The following is a 19,972-nucleotide window of genomic DNA, read 5'->3' on the forward strand; positions in this document are numbered from 1 at the left end:
ACTGTTGGTGGGAATGTAAGCTTGTACAACCACTGTGGAAATCAGTATGACGGTTTCTCAGAAAATAAGGATAAGAATTTGTACGGGGGTGGGGCTTGGGGGGGGAGAACAAGGAATCCGTGGTTGATATGTAAAATTAAATTAAATTATAAAATACAAAAAAAAAGAATTTGTACCGTATCAAGCTGATGAAAGGATATGCTGGCTGTACTTTCAGGAGGGGAGGCTAAAATCTTTTTAGATTATGGATTAGCCTATAGAAAAATGTCTGCCATAAATCAAACAGTGAAGGGGAAGATGAATAGGAATCTCACACAACTTAAGTAAAACATAGCTCTCTGAACAGATGAAGATAGGTCTCTTCTGTATCCCAGAATGTATTATTTGGCTTAAAAGGGCTTATTGGGAAATGTTATCATTTTCACTATTTTCTACAGAGAAAATATTTTCCAGTTTCAAATAATTCTGGACTTTAGAATTATAACCTTTTTTTATGTTAAAGAAAAAGACCGGGGTTGGGGATTTAGCTCAGTGGTAGAGCGCTTGCCTAGCAAGTGCAAGGCCCTGGGTTCGATCCTCAGCTCCAAAATTTTAAAAAAAAAGAAAGAAAAAAAAAACATTTAAGTGGAAAACGCTGAAGGTCCTCTGAACTTGATGTTGTATTTACACATCTATATCTGTATAAAATAATGACTATAAATGTTTGTTTAAAAGGGAGAAGTGCAAATGTGAATTTAACAAGAAGTTGTAGGTTTTCAACACTGTACACAAACTCCTTTGTCACAAATAAATATTTATGCTTCTAAAAAAAGAAAGATCTAACGTCTCTTGGAGGGTAGTGGGAGGAAGTGGAGCGGGCAGTGGGGGGCTGCTGGGGGGGGTGCTGAAGAAGAGGGGACGATGGGGGCAGCAGAGAGAGACTAAGAAGTGTTTTCCCAGGGTCAGGCGCGGTGCAGACTCCACGATCCGTATCATTAATAGCTATCAGAACCAACCAGGCAAGCATCGGAGTCGAGGGGCTAGAGCTAGGAGATGAGATAGGCGCTCCTTGCCTCGGGGTCTCTGTTAATAGCTGACTTGTCCATTAATGGTTTACTCGGTGCTTTTACATTCCAAACGCGTATGCCCGCCACACCGCCCTACCCGTGCAAATAGGCAAAAGTGGGCATCATGTCGGACTGACCCCAGGTAAGAGGCAAGATGAGAGTGATTTCCAGGGGTAACCAAAGGCACTGGTGGGCAAGGTCTTGACTCTGTTTTTGTTTTTGAGACAGGCTTTCTCTGGCCCTGGCTGTCCTGGAACTCACTCTGTAGACCAGGCTGGCCTCAAACTCAGAGATCCACCTGCCTCTGCCTCCTGAGCACTGAGATTACAGGTGTGCGCTGCCACCCCTGCCCAGCGAGGTCTTGACTCTCGATCATACGCTTCTCATGAATTCACACTGACTGCCTGACTCTGGTTGAGAAGCTGTCTACATACAAGGAGGTCTAGCACACAGTGGCTTGGTGGACTCTGCAATGGGGTACAAGAGAAGGGCAGGTCAGAGAAAGGATGGGGTCAGCCTCAGCCTTTATCCAGGATCCCAAGCTTATATTGTTTCCTGTACAGCCCTCTGTCTTTGGAGCTGTCTGCCTAGCTCGCCCTCCACCTCAGGCCGCCATTAAACTCTAGTGGTGACGGGATTCTCCATACGTCTACCAGGGAGCAGGATGGTCTCTCCTCACTCCCCTGACACCGTAACCCTGTGCATAATAAACCTCAGAGATGGGGGTGTCTGCACAAGCAGCCTAAGGTGGGAGGTAAGCCTTGCTTGTCCTCACGCTGAAGTGTGCCCACAGCGGTCCGGCCCAAAGCTCACCTGACTCAGGTAGGGTCTCCTTCGTAGTTCAGGCTCAGATGGAACTCTCTGGATATAGCCCAGGCTGACCTCAAACCTGTGATCCTCCTGCCTCAGCCTCTGAGTACTTGGGACTACAGCCATGCACGTACCGTTTCTCCTGACTTCAGGGTTCACTTTTTTTTTTAAGATTTATTTATTTATTATGTATACAGTGTTCTGCCTGTATCTCATTACAGATGGTTGTGAGCCACCATGTGGTTGCTGGGTATTGAACTCAGGACCTTTGGAAGAGCAGTCAGTGCTCTTAACCTCTGAGCCATCTCTCCAGCCCAAGGGTTCACTTTTTATACTATGACAACACTTTACTTTTATTTTCTGGTCATAGTATCTATTTGTGGAGGCTGGGTCTCACTCTGTAGCCCTGGCTGGCCTCATACAGGCTATGGAGCCCAGGCTTCCTCATATGTCTGCCTCCCAAGTGCTAGGTTACAGGTGTGCAACACCACACCTGCCTTCCACATCTGCTCCAACACTCAAACCCGACTCTCCTCTTCAATTATTTGAGAATTCCTGTGCTAGAAGGAAGGCTTACCTGTACTAATTTGAATGCCTGTGTCTCCCTGCGTCCCTCATCCCACTCTGGGAAACAGGCTACAGATATTTCGGTCCAAGCCCAGCCTGATGGTTCACACCTGCAATCCCAGCACTTGGGAAGTAGAAGCAGGAGGATTAAAAGTTCAAGGTCATCTTTGACTATGTAGAGAGTTCGAGGCCAGCCTGGGCTACATGAGAACCTGTTGCAGAAAGAAAGAGAGAGGGAGGGACAGTGGAGCTGGGGGCAGAGGAAGAAATGGACAAACAAAGCAAAAACCAATGTCAGGCCTCGGCAGCTACAATTCCCCTGTGTCTCAATGGTCCCCACATGTCTCAGGCTGAAGGACGGCCCAAGAGTATGTGCTGCTCTCGTTGGTAAAATTTTGTGTGCACTACCTCTCAGAAACAAATTATACTGAAGGTTGGCCGTGTGCACAAGGATGTTCTGAAAAGAACATTTGGATACAAAGCAAGGATGCTCAGGAAATGGTCCTACGTGGCCCCAGGCACACAGAAGTTCAAATTTTAAAAGAAATCCCCAGTGGGGCTGGGGAAGATAAAACCAAACAAAGGCAGAAACCATCTAATTTCACCAAAGTCGTCCTGAGTCGGGAGGGTGAGTGGACTGGGTTAAGGTCACCACCAGTTTATGGAAAATTTGAGAGAAAAGCCCATAGCCCAGTCTGTTTACCATGTGATGTATAGAGCTTTGCAAGAGTAAATGCTAATACTGTAAATAAATATTTACATTTCTGAAGGAAAAAAATGTAAATGATAGGCCCTGGGATGGAAAAAGTAAAGGCTGAAGTTAAATGAAGGCCAAACCAGTCAAGGCCACGGGGAGATAAACAGTCCACTGAAGTGGTGGGGACGCGTAAATACAGGGCGGGACATTTAAATGGAACCAGTTGGAGTAGTGTAAACCGGGACCACTCCGCCGGGGCCCCTCTTCCACCCAGAACCGCACGTCAAAACTATTTGCTTTAGTCTCTTGACAAATGTGTTTCTTTCCACAGAACCCCCAAGGTTACGAGAAAGGCTGAGGAAATCTGGGCATGGCCTGGAGGTGGTCCCTAAGAGAGGTGATGAGCGGGTAACCGTGACACCGTGACAGGGCCTGGGGAGGAGGCTCAGGGCAGGGGGCAAAGAAGGTTCTGGAAGTGACTGCCTGACTTCACCATCATTCAAGAGGCTTTGCTGTCCCCACCCCAGGGCCTCTTCCCAGCTCCCTCACCCTGAGGACGTGGCTTACCAGCCTCAGTTCCTCGGAGCCCCCCGGGGCCTGCTGCTGGATTCCGTCTAGAGCAGTCGTGAAACTTGCAGGCACAAGTTTGATCCTACCATGAACCTTTATTGAAATGGGGGGTCGCGGGAGTGGGAGGGGTGACGGGGGGGGGGGGGGCGGGGGAGCGTGGAGGGCCCTGCGACACTGGGGTCCCCTCGACCGGAAGGGGGCAGCAGAGGGCAGCGAGAATGTCACCCGAGAACTTGAGACCTCCCTCCCTCCTTCCCTCCCTCCCTCCCTCCCCGTCCTCTCCCTCCCTCCCCCCTCCCCGTCCTCTCCCTTCCTCCCCCCTCCCCCTCCCCTCCCCTCTCCCCAGTGACTCAGGCTCGGCAGCAGCCACAAACACCAACTTGAGAAGTTCTCTTAGCTTGTGTCCCCAAAACAATTGCTCCTTGTGCCTGGGACACGGCGTGAGTTACACACTTAAGCTGCTCCCAAAGAACCATATTCAGTTGGCTCTCAACTCTGGGGAAAGCTGGCAGCCTCTTTGTGGGTTTAAAAAAAAAAATGAGTTGGAGGGACAATTAAACCTTTATGGGCCCCAGAATGTACCTATACGCAGACATAAATAATGCCTCATTTCTGCTTTCTGGCAGCGGAGAGAGTTTTTTTTTTCTTCTCTCTGCCTTGGCCGGGCAACGCTGAGCTCAGGTCCCAGGAACCCGTTTTGATTAGGGCGGATGACAGGGGTCAGCAGGAGTCGTGACTCTGACCCTAAATATGACACCAGCCCCTTCTCATAAAATGGACACATCGCAGGCCTTGGGCCTAACTGGCCTTAAATAAATCACTTAGAAAACTGCCAAAGCCTTTCCAGAAAGCCACCGGGATTTTAGACCAAGAAAACGCGTTCTGTTTTTGTTTTTTTCTTGTGTTACTTCGGGCCCAAATGGTCCATTTGTCAAGAACCCTGACCGCTCTCAACACAGTACAATGCATTCATATACTTCCAACTCGGTGTCCTTGAATGGTCCACGGGATTTCATTTTAATCCAATAATATCATTAAATGCTCCAGGGGGCTCCCTTCTTGAAGGAAGATTTAAGCAAACCCTTTGTTGAGTGAGGCGGTCTTTTGTAAGGCAAATGACCAGCCACCAATTTTGTTTTCGAAATCTTTGGATTTCACATAAGCCATTTCCTTAAATGAGGGCCCCCTTGAGGTGGGGGCCTGCGTTTTATTTTTCCCGACTTGGGTGAAGGCAAGCAGTCACTGGACACCCAGGACTGGACAGGCATGAAGGCATCACAAGCCGGCTGGAGAAATAAATCAGTTTCAATCAGTCATGTCCTCTGTAATTATCTGTGCTGAGAGCGGAGGATAATGGCCTGACAAAGGACGAGGCGTTCGAGGGCCAGTCTATTTGAAGTTGATCTCAAAAGAAATGTCTGAGCCGTTTCGGGGGACATGGCTGTAGGGGTTCTTAATTGTGGTAGAGTAGTGTAATATTTATCACTTTACCCGCTCCTACATGGACAATTCAGGGACGTTAAATAGATTAAAATTACAGTGTTGGGTAACATCATTACTTATCTATACCCAAGCCTTTCTCATCCTCAACAAAAGCTCTGTGCCCTCTGGACAATGGCTCCCCATCCGGGCGTTCCTCCCAGACCAGGCAGTCTCTCTCCTGCCTTCATCCCTAATAGGAGAGAAGTCTCATACACCAGGGTCTCTTGGGCCTTTTTCCCTTCCCACAACAAGAGAATGGGGAGTGGAGAGAGAGCTTCCCTCTCTCCCCTCTCCTCTCCTCTCCTCTCCTCTCCTCTCCTCTCCTCTCCTCTCCTCTCCTCTCCTCTCCTCTCCTCTGTCTGTCTGTCTGTCTCTCTCCTCTCTCTCTGTCTCTCTCTCTCTGTCTCTGTCACACACACACACACACACACACACACACACACACACACACACACACACACCTTTTCTTTCTCCCTTCTGGATTCTTCCCAGTGCCCCTCCCCATTCCTGTCCCCCAGTACAGTACAGTCTGCAAGCCTGTTCTCACTGGGGATGGCTGGAGAGAGGTTTAACCTTGCTGAGGGTCTGCGGCCCTCAGAACAAAAGGAGGTCACTGCGGCTGAGTCTCTGCTGCTGGCTGAGGAATGGCAAGAATTTTCTGACCCTGATGGTCGAGGAAGCAAGAACAGGGTGGGCTGGAGGCTGAGCTGGTGGTCCAAGGCCACGTGTAGCCCCATGTTCTTGCAGTTATATTGTGATTTACGGGGCTAAAGAGGTGGGGACACAGGAAGAGACTTGGAGGCCTCCCTGGGACCCCTCGAACCCCATGCTATAGAATTTCCCCTTTGAGATGCTAAGGCAGAGGCAAGAGGGTTGCCGCCAACACCCCAACACCGGACCAGCCTGGGCTACGTTGTGAGATCTGGCCGAACAGCCTGGAGTATACAGCAAGGCCCTGTCTCAACAACTCCCTCAAAAGGTGTAGGCGTAGGTGTGTGTGTGCGTCCTGAGTTCAGACGCCAGCACCCACATAAAGTCAAGCGTGACTGTGAGTCTGTAGTACCGGCCCTGTGGAGGCAGAGACTGGAGGACCCTTGGAGTTCCCTGACCAAACCAAGGCCTCCAAGGTCAGTAAACATCTCCTCTAACAGCAACCGACGAGCAATGAGAAGATGCCGGAGGTGGACCTCTAGCCTCCAAGTATAAAGACTTGTGCACACCTTCACACACACATGAACACACACACACACACACACACGTACACACACGTACACACACGTACACACACGAGTGCAAAGGAGGGCTGGGGGCGGCAAAGGCTGGGAATGTAGCCCACCGCACGGTGCTGACTAACAAGCCAGGCCCAGGCTCACTCCCAGCCCAGTCACAAATCAAATAAAAAACCACAGCTGAGCCACCTCAGACCCCCGCAGGACCTCCATTTCCTGTGCCCACTGGTGCCCACAGAGGCGCCCAGGAGGACTCCTGATCTCCAGCTTCAGTTTTACTCAACATCTGGACCCTCTCAGCCATCGGCCTCCGACCCCACCCTCACCTCGGTCTAAGGGAGGCCTCTTCTCTAAGAACTACTTAGGGCTTCCTACAGACCCCTCCCCAGGTCCAGCACTGCCAGCCTGCCCCGCCCCCCCGGAGGCCACAGGTCAGAGACAGCAAGCCCTGGATTTCAGAATGGGGGTGCCTGGACAGAAGCCTTCACTTCTGCTGGGCGAGACCACATGATGTGCCCCCCCAACTCTGAGAATTTGGGGGAGAAGAGGGGAGGTGGGGCTCTGTGGCATCTGGAATTCTTTTTAAGATGGTGTGTGTGTGTGTGTGTTTGTGTGTGTCTGTGTCTGTGTGAGTGTGCAAGGAGGCCAGAAGAGGGTGTCAGGCTACAGGGACTGTGAGTCTCCTGACTTAGGTGCTGGGAACCCAGATCAGGTCCTCTGAAAGAGCAGCAAGTGACTCCTGAGCCAGTCTACACCCCACATGATCTTTCCTTCCTCCCCTCCCTCCTCCCCTCCCTCCTCCCCTCCCTCCTCCCCCTCCTCCCCCTCCTCCCCTCCCTCCTCCCCTCCTCCCCTCCCTCCTCCCCTCCTCCCCTCCCTCCTCCCCTTCCTCTTCCACTCCTCCCCCTCCTCCCCCTCCCTCCTCCCCCTCCTCCCCTTCCTCTTCCACTCCTCCCCCTCCTCTTCCACTCCTCCCCCTCCTCTTCCCCTCCTCCCCCTCCTCCCCTCCCTCCTCCCCCTCCTCCCCTCCCTCCTCCCCTCCTCCCCTTCCTCCTCCCCCTCCTCCCCTTCCTCTTCCACTCCTCCCCCTCCTCCCCTCCCTCCTCCCACTCCTCTTCCCCTCCCTCCTCCCCCTCCTCCCCCCTCTTCCCCTCCCTCCTCCCCTCCTCCCCCTCCTCCCCTCCTCCCCTCCCTCCTCCCCCTCCTCCCCCTCTTCCCCTCCCTCCTCCCCCTCCTCCTCCCCCTCCTCCCCCCTCCTCCCCTCCCTCCTCCCCCTCCTCCCCCTCCTCCCCCCTCCTCCCCTCCCTCCTCCCCTCCCTCCTCCCCCCTCTCTTCAGTGTGCAGGTGCTGGTCCCTCTATAATAAGGTTCCTTATGGTTGGAAGCAGTGTTTGCACTCCGTGCTTCCGGAAGCTGCTAAGGGGTTACCAGCTGCCTCAAACCCATGTGTCAGTTTATTGAGGGTAAGTTAAGTTAATTTATTCCAGCTACACTAAATTTTGGACCCTGAGCACATGACACAGGTTGGGTGAATGAGGCACGGTAGAAGTCCCACGACTGCTTTCTAGTTTTTTGTTGGTTTAAGAGATAGTCTAACTATGTAGCCCAGGCTGACCTCGAACTCACAGAGATCAGCCTGCCTTTGCCTCCTGTGTGCTGGGATTACAGGTGTGGGCCATCACTTAAAGCTGAATTTTGGAAATATTACTGGGTAACTCTCACCACTGAAACAGTATGTCCATCTTAAACTTGTGGTCCTCCTGCCTCAGCCTTCTGAGTAGCTCGGATCCTAAGCCTGAGTCAGCAAGTCTTTTTGCTTGTTTGTTTTTATTGTTGTTTTTGTTTCCCTAATGCTTTCAGGTGAAAGCTTAAGTTATTGGTTTTAATTTTCTTTTCTTATTGTTTTTGGCAGGCTCTTTACTGTGTAGCCCTGGCTGTCCTGGATCTCACTCTGTAGACCAGGCTGGCTTCGAACCCCCAGAGACCCACTGGCCTCTGCCTCCCAAGTGCTGGGATTAAAAGTCTGCACTACCACATCTAGTTTCTAGTTTTAATTTTATTTTTCTTTTTGGAGACAGGATATTTCTATGTATCCCTGGCTTGCCTGGAACTTGCTATGTAGACCCGAGTCTCAACCAGGGACCATCTAGATCAGCTTGGCCTGTGGCTATGTCTATGGAGGATTGCCTTGACTGGTGTGGGAGGGCCCAGTCCACGGTGGGTGGCACAATTCCCTAGGCTTGGGGTCCTTGGCCGTATAAGGAGTGGAGAGAGCCGAGTACCGGAAGCACAGGTGTGCTCGTTTCTCTCTGTGCTTGTCCGTGGTGATGATGTGATGGGCTAAGTCCCATCACCTTGACTGGCCCGGGAGACGGACGGTATGTGACTTGGAACTGTGAGCTAAAATCAACCTTTCTCCCTCAGCCGCTTTCTGTCAGAGTGCTTTATCACAGCAGAAATGAGACTTAAAACAGGAGCCTCCCTGGACTGGTCTGGTGACGCCAACACATCTTCATGCTCGGGTTCCAGTCCCACGCAAAATGCATTGGCGTTCCTCTTTGCGTTCTCCTCCGACCCATAGTTATTTAGAAGCCAAGTTCCCGAATATTTGGGGATTTTTCCAAGGATCTTTATTATTAGCTTCTAATTTAATTCCATTGTGGTGAGAAAACATTTTTTTTTTTATTGCTTGAATCTTTTTAAATATACTGAGACTTGCCTTATTGAAAGAATATGGCCTATTTTGGTAACTGTTCTCTGGGAGTCTGAAAAGTATTTGTGTTCTGCTGCTGTTGGATGGGACAACCCAGGAGGTCACAGAGGTCAGGTTGGTGGTGTTGCTCCAGTCTTCCATAGCCGCCTTTATTTTCCACATAAGTAATTGCGGAATAGTGAGCCATCTGCCGTGATTGTTATAGTTGTAGTTCTGCCCGTTTTTGCCTCATATACTTTCATGTTCTGTTATTAGGTGCACACACTTTAGACTTTGGATGAATTGAGGCTCAGGATGTGGCCCAGTAGGCAGAGCGCTTGTCAAGCATGCACAAAGCCGCAGGTTTGATCCCCGGCACCACTCCAACAGAGCATGATGGTGACGCCTGCGACCCCAGCACTGGGGAGGTGAGCACAGCATGGGATGATCAGAAGTTCGAGGTCACACCTGCCTACAGACTGAGTTGGAAGCCAGACTGGCTACATGAAGCCTGGAAACAAGGAAGCAAGCACAGAGCAAAATAATTCTGGTGGGTTGACTATCATTATTAAAGGTTTTTGTTGTTCTTTTTGTTTTGTTTTCTTGAGACAGGGTTTCTCTGTGTAATCCTGGCTGTCCTGGAACTCACTCTGTAGATCAGGCTGGCCTCCAATTCAGAGATCTGCCTGCCTCTGCCTCCCAAGTATTTTCTTAACATTCAACAACATTCTTTGCTCTGAAATCTTTGATTTTGTTTGTTTGTTTGTTTGTTTTTTTGAGACAGGTTTTCTCTATGTAGCTTTGGTGCCTGTCCTGGAACTCGCTCTGTAGACCAGGCTGGCCTCGAACTCACAGAGATCCACCTGCCTCTGCCTCCTGAGTGCTGGGATTAAAGGCTTACGCTACTACCACCTGGCGAAATCTTTGATATTAATAAAGTCGCTTCTGTATTTCTCCCATCCAAGTACTAACAAAGCCTGCCCCTGCTTAATTCCCCAGGTGAGATGGGGTCACAGGAACTCAAGGTGCTGCGGTCATCACCAGCGCCGTCCTGTGAGGAGGATTGCCATGGTGGATCTCTATTTTTCAATTTAAAAAAGTGTATTACACTTCTATTATATTTGTTAGGGAGGTGGTGGGCGGCACACACATGTCACAGCACTCGTGGGGAGAGAGGACAACATGTAGGAGCTGGTTCTCTCCTTCCATAGTGTGGGTCTTGGGATGAACTCATAACCGGGCTCGTGACCTTTACCCCTGAGCGTCCCCCAGCCCTAGCCTTAGATTTTATCTTATCAGTGTCTTGCTCTTTAACTCATCCTTTGGTCTTTTTCATTCAACCTGAAACTTGTGGGGTCTCCCGATCCAGAACTCACCACGTGGGCTGGGCTGGGCTGGCCGACCGAGGATCCCCAGGGATCTGGCAGCCTCCCCCTCCCCTCCCCGGTGATGGGATTATGGCCTCTCACTGACCAAGCATCTCCCCTCATTCCTCACGCTGTGTAAAGCACGGGCCTGAGCGCTTTGCCGTCTCTTCCACCAGGGATTCTCACTGCACAGGCCGGCCTCCCTAACAGCCGGGCCACATGCAAGCTGCTGTGCCTGGCATGACTATTAACTATTCTGGCATGACTATTAACTATTATCTGCAGACTAAGGCAGAGTCTACCTTCCATTTCTTCTCTGTTCATTTCCATGACTCCATTTTGTCCTCTGTCTTGGTTACTATTATTTTTGTTCTGCTATTTTAGTGGCTTTTTATAGGGTTTAATCACATATATATTGATATTTATATGGTGCATATATATATAGCCCTGGCTGTCTTGGATCTCACTCTGTAGCCCAGGCTGGCCTCAAAGTCACAGAGATCCACCCGCCTCTGCCTCCTGAGTGCTGGGATCAAAGGTGTGCGCCAAGATACCCAAACTCTTTTTATAATTTATTCTTGTTTTGTGTACATTGGTGTTTGCCTGCAGGTATGTCTCTATGAGGATGTCAGATCCCCTGGAACAGAAGTTATGTATAGCTACAAGCTGCCATGTGGGTGCTGGGAATTGAACCTGGTCCTCTGGAAGAGCAGCCAGTGCTCTTAACTGCTGAGCCATCTCTCCAGCCCCCAATCCCTTTAAGAAAATACGAGTTTTTATTTTTCATTTATGTACCTATGTGTGTGTATATGAGTGCAGGTATCCAAGGAGGCCAGAAGAGGGCGTCAGATTCCTCTGGGGCTGGAGTTATAGTCATTTCTAAGCTGCCCAACTTGGTCTGGGAACCACACTTGGTCCTCTGTAAGAGCAGCGAGCACTCTCTCCAGACTCCATATCCATATATCTACATATATAATTATTGACATATAAAATTATATATATATATATATATATATATATATATATATATATATATATATATATCTTATCACTGTTGTCTTCCCCATTTCACATAAAAGAATCTTCCTACAATATGAATTCATTTCTCCTCCTGACCTTTTGGCTTTTATTGTTATACGTTTTACATATACATGTTTTAAACCACACAATACAACATGAATTTTTGGTTTAAGTAGTCAATTATCTTTGAAAAAGATATAAACCATTGCTTCAAATCCTGTGGTTTTGCCCTGTTCTTCTGAGCAGAGCCGCGGTCCATCTGGCATCGTTTGCCTCTGTCTGGGGGATTTTAGCAATTTTCTACAATGCAGTTCTGCTGCTGACAGATTCCTCCAACTTTTGTCTGTCTGAAAAGGTCGCTATTATACTTTTATTCTTAAAGATTTCTTCTTTACATTTTTATTTATTTTGCATATGTGTGCAGCAAACTTGTACATGCTCACTGGCCTCGGTGTGTGCGCGCATGTGTGTCATACGTGTATGTGTGTGTACGTGTGTGTGTGTGTGTGTGTGTGTGTGTGTGTGTGTGTGTGTAGGTCAGAGGACAGCTTGTAGGAGTCCTCTGTCCCTCTGTCATGTGGGTCCTGGGGACTGAGCTCAGGCTGCCAAGCTCCCTTACCCACTGAGCCATCCCATAGCCCACGTGATGTTTTACTGGATTTAGATTTACAATTTGTTACTGGGTATGGTGGCACCCAGCAATTAATAGATTGGAGGCCAAGGCAAGGTTTTGAGTTCCAAACAGCTGGAGTGATGCTAGATCATGTTTTATTTTCTGCCTCTCAGCAAGGCTTTTCCTTCGCTGGTAAATTCTAGAAAACAATGGTTTCTTTATTCCTACCTTTCTTCCTTTCCCTCCTCCATCATATCTTCTTTTCTTTTTAAAAACATAATCTTATTTTTTTATTTATGTGTATATGTTAATTTGTCTAGACAAGCTCTACATTAGTGCAGTGCCATCAGAGGCCAGAAGAGGGTCGGATCCCCAGGAACTGGAGTTAAAGACAACAGTTGTGAGCCGCCTTGTGGGTGCTGGGACCCCAACCCCTGTCCTCTGGAAGAGCAGCTAGTGCTCTTAACCACTGAGCCGGCTCTCCAGCCTCCTCTTTGTCTTCTTCCTCCCTCCCCTCCCCTCCCCTCCCCTCCCCTCCCCTCCCCACTTCCCCCTCCCTCTCACTCACCAGACAGGAGACTAAATACATTCACCATTGCGCCACTTTAGTTGGAAGCAAAAATATCCTTGTTTCTTTTCAAATTCTTTCTTATCTTTTGTAGAAACCACAGCAAAGCCAGGCCTATGGTTGGCACACTTGCTGAATGTCTCCTGAATTGATTTATCTTTATCTTTGCTATCCAAGCAAAAGTTTCTTCAGAAATTCCATTTTAGATGGATGACTAGGGCCACTTTCCCCCTTCAGACAGAGTTTCTCTGTGTAACCCTGACTGTCCTGGAACTCTCTGTGTAGACCAGGCTGGCCTTGAACTCAGAGATCTGCCTGCCTCGGCCTCCTGAGTGCTGGGAGTATTGCTGTGTCACCACTGTCCAGCAAGGATAATTTTTTAAAAGTTAACAATAAATTCTTATATTTCTGTGGCAAGCACACATCCCGGTTACGGGGGAGGAATAATCACTCTTGATTCGGACTTGGTATAACACTCATTTATTCACACAGTAAGATTACAAGCAATATTTATCCCATCTTCCAAGTGGAAGCGGGAGTATTTCTCCAGGCGTGCAGGTCTGGACTCGCCACGTCTGTTCCTCTGGATCTCGGGTCAGTCTTCCTGTGGTCAACCTCATCTGTGCTGAGGACAGGATTTTTTTTTTTTTCTTTTGAGACAGAGTTCTAGTGTAGCCCAGACTGACCACAAACTTGGCATATAGCTAAAGATGGCCTTGAATTCCTAATCCCCCTGCCTCTACTTCCAAAGTGCTGGAACTACAGGTGTGAGCCATCAACACCCCCCCCCCCGCCCCCGTTTTGCGAGGTGCTGGAGTGGGGAGTGTCAGGGTCTGGTGCATGCTGGTGTCCTAGATGGCTTCTCTGTTGCTGTGACGAAATACCGGAGAAAGTCGGTCACCTTAGGGAGAAAGCATTCATTCCTTCCATCTTCCAGGTTGCAATCACTATCACTGAGGGAAGTCAGGGCGGGAACGGAAGTGGGAACCACGGAGGAGCCCAGCCTGCTGGCTTGCTCTGCCAACGTTCTTATACAGCGGAGGTCAGGGATGGTAGCGCCCACGACGGCCTGGGTCCTCCTACAATCAATCAGCAACTAAGAAGTCGCCCCACTGAGATGCTCAGTGTTGAGAGCAATTACTGCTACTTTGGGCAGCTCCTAGCCACCTGTAACTCTAGTTCTGGGGGATTTGACGCCCTCTTCTGGCCTCTGCAGGTATTCTCATGGTACACAGACATGCATGCCCGCAAAACACTTGTACATAATTAAAAAAAAAATATTTAAAGAAAAGCGGCTGGGCGGTGGTGGCGCACGCCTTTAATCCCAGCACTCGGGAGGCAGAGGCAGGCGGATCTCAGTGAGTTTGAGGCCAGCCTGGTTTACAGAGTGAGATCCAGGACAGCCAGGACTACACAGAGAAATCCTGTATCAAAAAATTTAAAAAAAAAAATGAGAGAGAGAGAGAGAGAGAGAGAGAGAGAGAGAGAGAGAGAGAGAAGCAAAGAAAACATCCGCATAGATGAATCTGCCAGAGGCAGTTCCTCCACTAGGGTTTTCCTTTTCCCAGGTATCCCTGACTTGTGTCAAGTTGACAAAAACTGACCAGCACTTGGCAAATACTCCACCTCCACCTGAGCCACATCCCTAGCCCTTCAATATTTTCTGACTTATAGAAAGGACAGGCATAGGGCTGGAGAGATGGCTCAGAGGTTAAGAGCACTGACTGTTCTTCCGGAAGTCCTGAGTTCAATTCCCAGCAACCACATGGTGGCTCACAATCATCTGTAATGAGATCTGGTGCCCTCTTCTGGCCTGCAGTCATACATGCTGTATACATAATAAATAAATAAATCTTTTTAAAAAAAGAAAGGGCAGGCAGAGCCTGCCACACCAGAGAAGAAACCACATTGAGTGTCATCCCCAGCTAGGACGTATTCAAAGGATGGCTTAGGAGCCATTGGGGGAGATGGCTGAGTCAGGAAAGCGCCTGCTGCAGAAGCAGGGGACCCCAGGTTCAGATCTCCAGCACCCACAGGAGACAGGTGTGGTGGTGCGGCCCTGTAACCCCGGCACTGGTGGGGTGGGGCAGGAAGGAGACGGGCGGATCCCCCGAGTCACTGGCCAGCCGCTATGCTCTCTATAGTGGTGAGCTCCACGCCTGTTCAGTGAGCTCTCTCTCGACTCAGAGCTCCTCCTCTCTCTCCCAGAAAGGGCAGCCCTGACTCGTGAGCCTTGACAGGATCGGGCTGCTTCTTCATGTGAAGGCCGCAGACTCTGTTGATGCCCTCCTCCATCTTCTAGCATGCTGAGGCCTTTCTTAAGCTCCCTGACCCCCATCTGGTGGCCAACCATGCACGTCCTCTTGAGGTCTGTTGAAGAACGTGACATGGAGTTTACTCTGGAGAGGGCCAGCGGAAGGGACCCCGAGGGTCCACTTACAAGCCAGGGGCAGTTACAGGGCAGAAAAAGGGGGAGGGGAGGGAAAGTCTCCCCTTTGGGTCGGCAGTTGGCTGTGGCTGGGGGAAAAAGAGAAGAATGCCAAGCGACGATAAACATCTCTCATGGTCAGCCATTACTTGGGGTCAAGAGGGCAGGGAGGGAAGAATCTGGAAAATTAAGGTGCTTTAACGCCGGGAACAAAACTGCTTTAGTTTTGGGACTTGTCACTGTTTAACCAAAACGGAGACACTTTACAAAATGGCTAACCGCCTGCCAAGGCCGGTTTAAGCCTGACTTCCTTCAGGCCATCTCCTCACAAGAACCACCTTTCCTTTCTGGGTCCCCAGGTGACCACCCCACCCCACCAGGTCATCACCACCTCAGAGGTGAGGTCTGCAGATGCCACAGTAATCACAACCAACCAGTTCCTGCCATATGCTTCCTATGTGCCCGGATCTCTCCTAAGACCTCCGTGAGAACTGTGCCGGGGAGATGGAGACAAAGATCCAGTCACCCCAGGAAAGGCACCAAAGGAATAGTGCTACCGAGTTCAGATGAGTGTGCCAACGCGTTTACAGGAGCAGGGGTGATCCCCAGACAGCGTCTTCACAGGAAACCCCACGCCGCACCCCCCGTGTGGTGGATAGCCTGAGCGGCATGCATAGTTACACTCTAACCACTCAGGCACCCGAGACCACAGGCAGCTGGGAAGGATGGGGTGTGCAGAAGAGGCTGAACGGCAGGAATCTCAGGTGAGGGTCCAGGACTCTCCCCACCCCCTCAACATTCCTGATCTCATTGGAGTCTCGTGCTGGTAATCATGGCTGCTCTGGTTAAGATGGTCATGGCCAGCCAGGATATGGTGAGCACATACCAAGCCCTAAATTCATTCCCCACCACCATATAAACTTGTGCCCGCTTGTAATCCCAGCACTGAAGGTAGGAGCATCAGGGCTCCAAGGTCATGCTCAGCTACATAGCAAGTTCAATGCCAGCCTGGCTTTTATTTTTATTTTTATTTTTATTTTTTTTAAATGGTAATGCAAAAAAAAAAAAAAAAAAAAAAAAAGTTCTGAGCCAGGCAGTGGTGGGGCATGACTTTAATCCCAGCACTAGGGAGGCAGAAGCAGGTGGATCTCCATGAGTTCAAGGTCAGCCTGGTCTACAGAGCGAGTTCCAGGACAGCCAGGAATATACACAGAGAAACCCTGTCTCAAAAACAAACAAACAAAAAAAGGTAATGACCATGTAACAGTCAGAGGATGAAATTCCGCAGAACTTTCCTTTAAAAAAAAAAAAACAAAAAAAAACAAAAAACCGGCTCCCTTTACTCCTCGTCCATTCCTGGGGTACTGTAATGTCATTATCCCAATTTCCAGACAAGAAATTGGAGGTCGGGAGGACTAGGTCACTTTCGTAGAAGAGCTAGCGAAGCCAGAATTCAGGCTCAGGCATGCTGGTTCCTGGGACACAGCCCTCCTCCGTGATGCCCAGCGCCCCCAGGCTAGCAAGTGCTCTGCCTTGGGCTCCAGCACCCCGTGTGTTGGCCGAATAAAAACATGGAGGCGCGGCCCGTGAGGAGAAGACCCCCACAGAGCTCATCCTGTGGCTCATCTACTGGTTGACATGTATGTGGTCCACGAAGAAAACAGACAGGGAACTGGTGTCCACGCCCCTCTCCCACACCCCTCCTCTGTAGGGTAAGCAGAGAGCAAGTCGGGGCAATTCTCTTCCTAACCCACCCTCCCAGGATCTGGGTAGTAGGGGGTGGGGGAGCAGGAAGAAGCAGAACAGGTAGTGAGAAGCAGCATCCCCCAGCCCGCTGGTTCCTGGGCCCACACTTCCTAAGGCTCAGCCGACCGGATGTCCCTGGAGCTTGCCGGAATCTGGCCCACTTTGCAGAGATAAAATCAATCTGACCCTTAATTCCCCAAATTAATTTATGGGCTTGCCTCTTGGGTGCCGAAACACGTCTGGCCACCCGAAATCTGGTAATTATTTATATAAACACGGCATCCTGCCTCGGTGGGTTATAATTGGTTGGGACGGCACTGGAGACTTTTTGGAAAACTCCGAGAGTCTCTAAAATCTTCCTCATGGCTCACAGCGTTATCCAAACCAAAATATATAATCTCCTTCAGCAGGCCGGGGCAAACTTAACACCCAGCATCACCACGGTTTGGAGGGCTCAGTGGACAGGAAGGAAGGAAAGATCCCAATCGCCTTGGCTGCATCCACAGCAGACAGGACACAAGGTTGGGGGGGGGGGGGCGTGGAGACCCCCATGGGACCCACCGTCTACTGGAAGCTGAGTTTAATGCCCTGCTGAGAATAAACAGGATTAGGAATTTTATGCTCTTTGGGAAGGAGGAGGGGTGCCTGGCACAGGGCAGGTTGGGCTAGGTTTATTCTTGTTGCTGATTTCCCTCCAGGAGGTCGAGCTTCGCCACAAGTGAGGGGATTAGGGGCCAGAAAAGAAGCTGACTGAGCTCCCAGAAGGGCTCCGGGGGGGATGGATCTGCACCTTTAAATAACATTAATTTCTGAAAGGCCCAGGTTGTTTCCTAAATTGCTGCCCAGAACCTCTGGCTTTCATCTGTTTTTATGGTACCTCTCTAGACTGCAGGCAGGAGCTGCAGCCAGGCGACAGCCAGCATCAGTGACCTTCTTCAGGCCCAGCACAGCCCCGGCCGGAGGAATCATTTCCTGCAGGAGGGGGGCTGGGGGGGAGGGGGGAGAAATTTCTAAGAATCAAGGTACTTTTGAAAAATAAAAATCAGTGTGCCGCAGAAACAGCCCCCGACCCCCACCTCCAGGAGAACAAGCCATAAATCCCTAACACAGCTAGGACCTCATTTCCTTGGGGGGGGGGCGGTGCTCAAGCCACTTAACCTCAGTTTCCCCATCCGTGAAATGGGGTTAATCATGCTCCCCCTGCTTCAGGAGCCCTGGTAGGTTTTAATTGGGTAATGGTTGTGGCGCCCTTTGATGTAGTAAGTTTTATTAACTTGCGAGGGATCCCCTGGGGCCAGAAAAAGCAGTTAAACCAGAGAGAGAGAGAGAGAGAGAGAGAGAGAGAGAGAGAGAGAGAGAGAGAGAGAGAGAGAGAGAGAAGGGCGGCTTGAAAAGCCAGCCAGGCTCCTGCGCTGAGCGGTTCCAGCTCTGATTCCAGACACACAGGGTCCTCCCAGCACGCAGCAGGCCAGCTGCACCGAGTCGGGGCTGTTCTTTATGAAGCAGTCTGAGCGCTGCCCCAGAAGCCACCGCTATCGGGTGTGGAGGGGGAAGACCATCCCGCGCCCTCGCTCCCAAGCCCCCATCCTCCCTTGACCCCGCTGAGGTTCTCTGCCAAGAGCGAGGTCCTTGGAATCAAATTTAGGAAGGTTCCAGCCTCGTTCCCCCCAAAATTAAATAGGGAGACCTCGAGGGCTGGCAGCCAGCCCAAGCTCACAACCAGAGAAGAACTTGGGGAACAGTGTCCACATAGGTTGCTAAGCTAAAGCTTTTCTGGGGTCTATTCTCTTGGCCTCAAAGAAAATGTAGAACGTTGTGCCTGTTTTCCCTCTCTAAAAGTGATTCTAATCTCACATTATTTTTCTTTTTCTGGAGAAAGAGTTTCTCTGTGCAGCCTTGGTTGTCCTGGAACTCTTTCTGTAGCCCAGGCTGGCCTTGAACTCAGAGATCCATCTGCTTCTGCCTCCGGAGTGTTGGGATTAAAGGCGTGTGCCACCACTGCCTTGCTCTAGCATTCTTACCTTAAAGGCTCAGCTAAGATTTGGACGGGTTCAAATGATAGCTCATTGGTAGGTACTCCTCACACAGGAGGCCCTCGGCTCAACTCTCAGGGCTGCCAAAGGCATCAGAATCTTATTTCTCAAAATGTGATTATTTCAGTAACTGTTCTCCAAGTCAGTTCACACAGCCTGAGTCCCTAGTCTTTCTTCCTCTTCTTAAAAAAAGTCTGTGTGTGTGTGTGTGTGTGTGTGTGTGTGTGTGTGTGTGTGTGTGTGTGTGTGTGGTTGGAGGACAACCTTCAGGAGTCTGTTCTCTCCCTGTACCGTGGAGGGACCTGGGGTCAAACTCTGGTCCTCAGACATGGTGGCAAATGCCTTTACCCGGAGTCACAGAGACCCGCCTGCCTCTGCCTCCCAAGTGCTGGGATTAAAGGTGTGCGCCACTACACCAGGCTCAGTGCCCCCCCCCCTTCAATTCACTTTTCTTTTTGATGCTGAAGATGGAACCCAAGACCTTATGTGTGATGAGCATGCGCTCTTCCATGAGCCGAACCACAGGGCCTTTCTCGCTTTCATCCCCTCCTGGATGAGGGCCCATGAACCAGTTAAGGTCATGGTATCAGCTACACAGACACAGCCCAGCAGGGTGAACAACTTGTCCCACCATGCCAAGGACTGTCCCAGAGACTCTAGTGCCACAGTCCATGCTACCTTGCTAATCCCAGACAAGCTGAAAGGGCTTTATTGCCCTTCGGGTCCGCAGACTGGCTGGAACATGCTATTCAAAATTTCTGTGTAGGTGGTGGTGGCACACACCCTTCATCCCAGCATTCAGGAGGCAGAGGCAACTGGATCTCTGAGTTCAAGGCCAGCCTGATCTACAGAGTGAGTTCCAGGACAGCCAGGGCTACACAGAGAAATCCTGTCTCAGAAAAACAAAAACAAACAAAAAAGACCACTGTGGAGCTGGGAGTGTGGCTCAGGAGGTAGAGCACTTGTCTAGCACTCAGGGCCTTAAGTCTGATCCTGAGCAGCAGGTAAAAGCAGGCATAATGGTGCACATTTGAAACCCCAGCACTAATTGAGGCAGGAGGAGTCTGAATTCAAGGTCATCCTCAGCTCCGGAGGAAGTGTGAGG

At 50.2% G+C, this 19,972-nt stretch overlaps 1 long non-coding RNA gene across 1 annotated transcript; it reads left to right on the plus strand.

Annotated features, from left to right (window-relative positions):
* Positions 1–7,729: 7,729 nt before the first annotated feature.
* LOC143269975 (uncharacterized) lies at positions 7,730–16,035 on the plus strand. The gene is made up of 3 exons (XR_013046789.1): positions 7,730–9,642; positions 14,869–15,028; positions 15,448–16,035. It is a non-coding gene; the product is annotated as an uncharacterized LOC143269975 (long non-coding RNA).
* The last annotated feature ends 3,937 nt before the right edge of the window (positions 16,036–19,972 follow it).

Source organism: Peromyscus maniculatus, chromosome 21 (assembly GCF_049852395.1).
Source record: "Peromyscus maniculatus bairdii isolate BWxNUB_F1_BW_parent chromosome 21, HU_Pman_BW_mat_3.1, whole genome shotgun sequence".
NCBI lineage: Eukaryota > Metazoa > Chordata > Mammalia > Rodentia > Cricetidae > Peromyscus > Peromyscus maniculatus.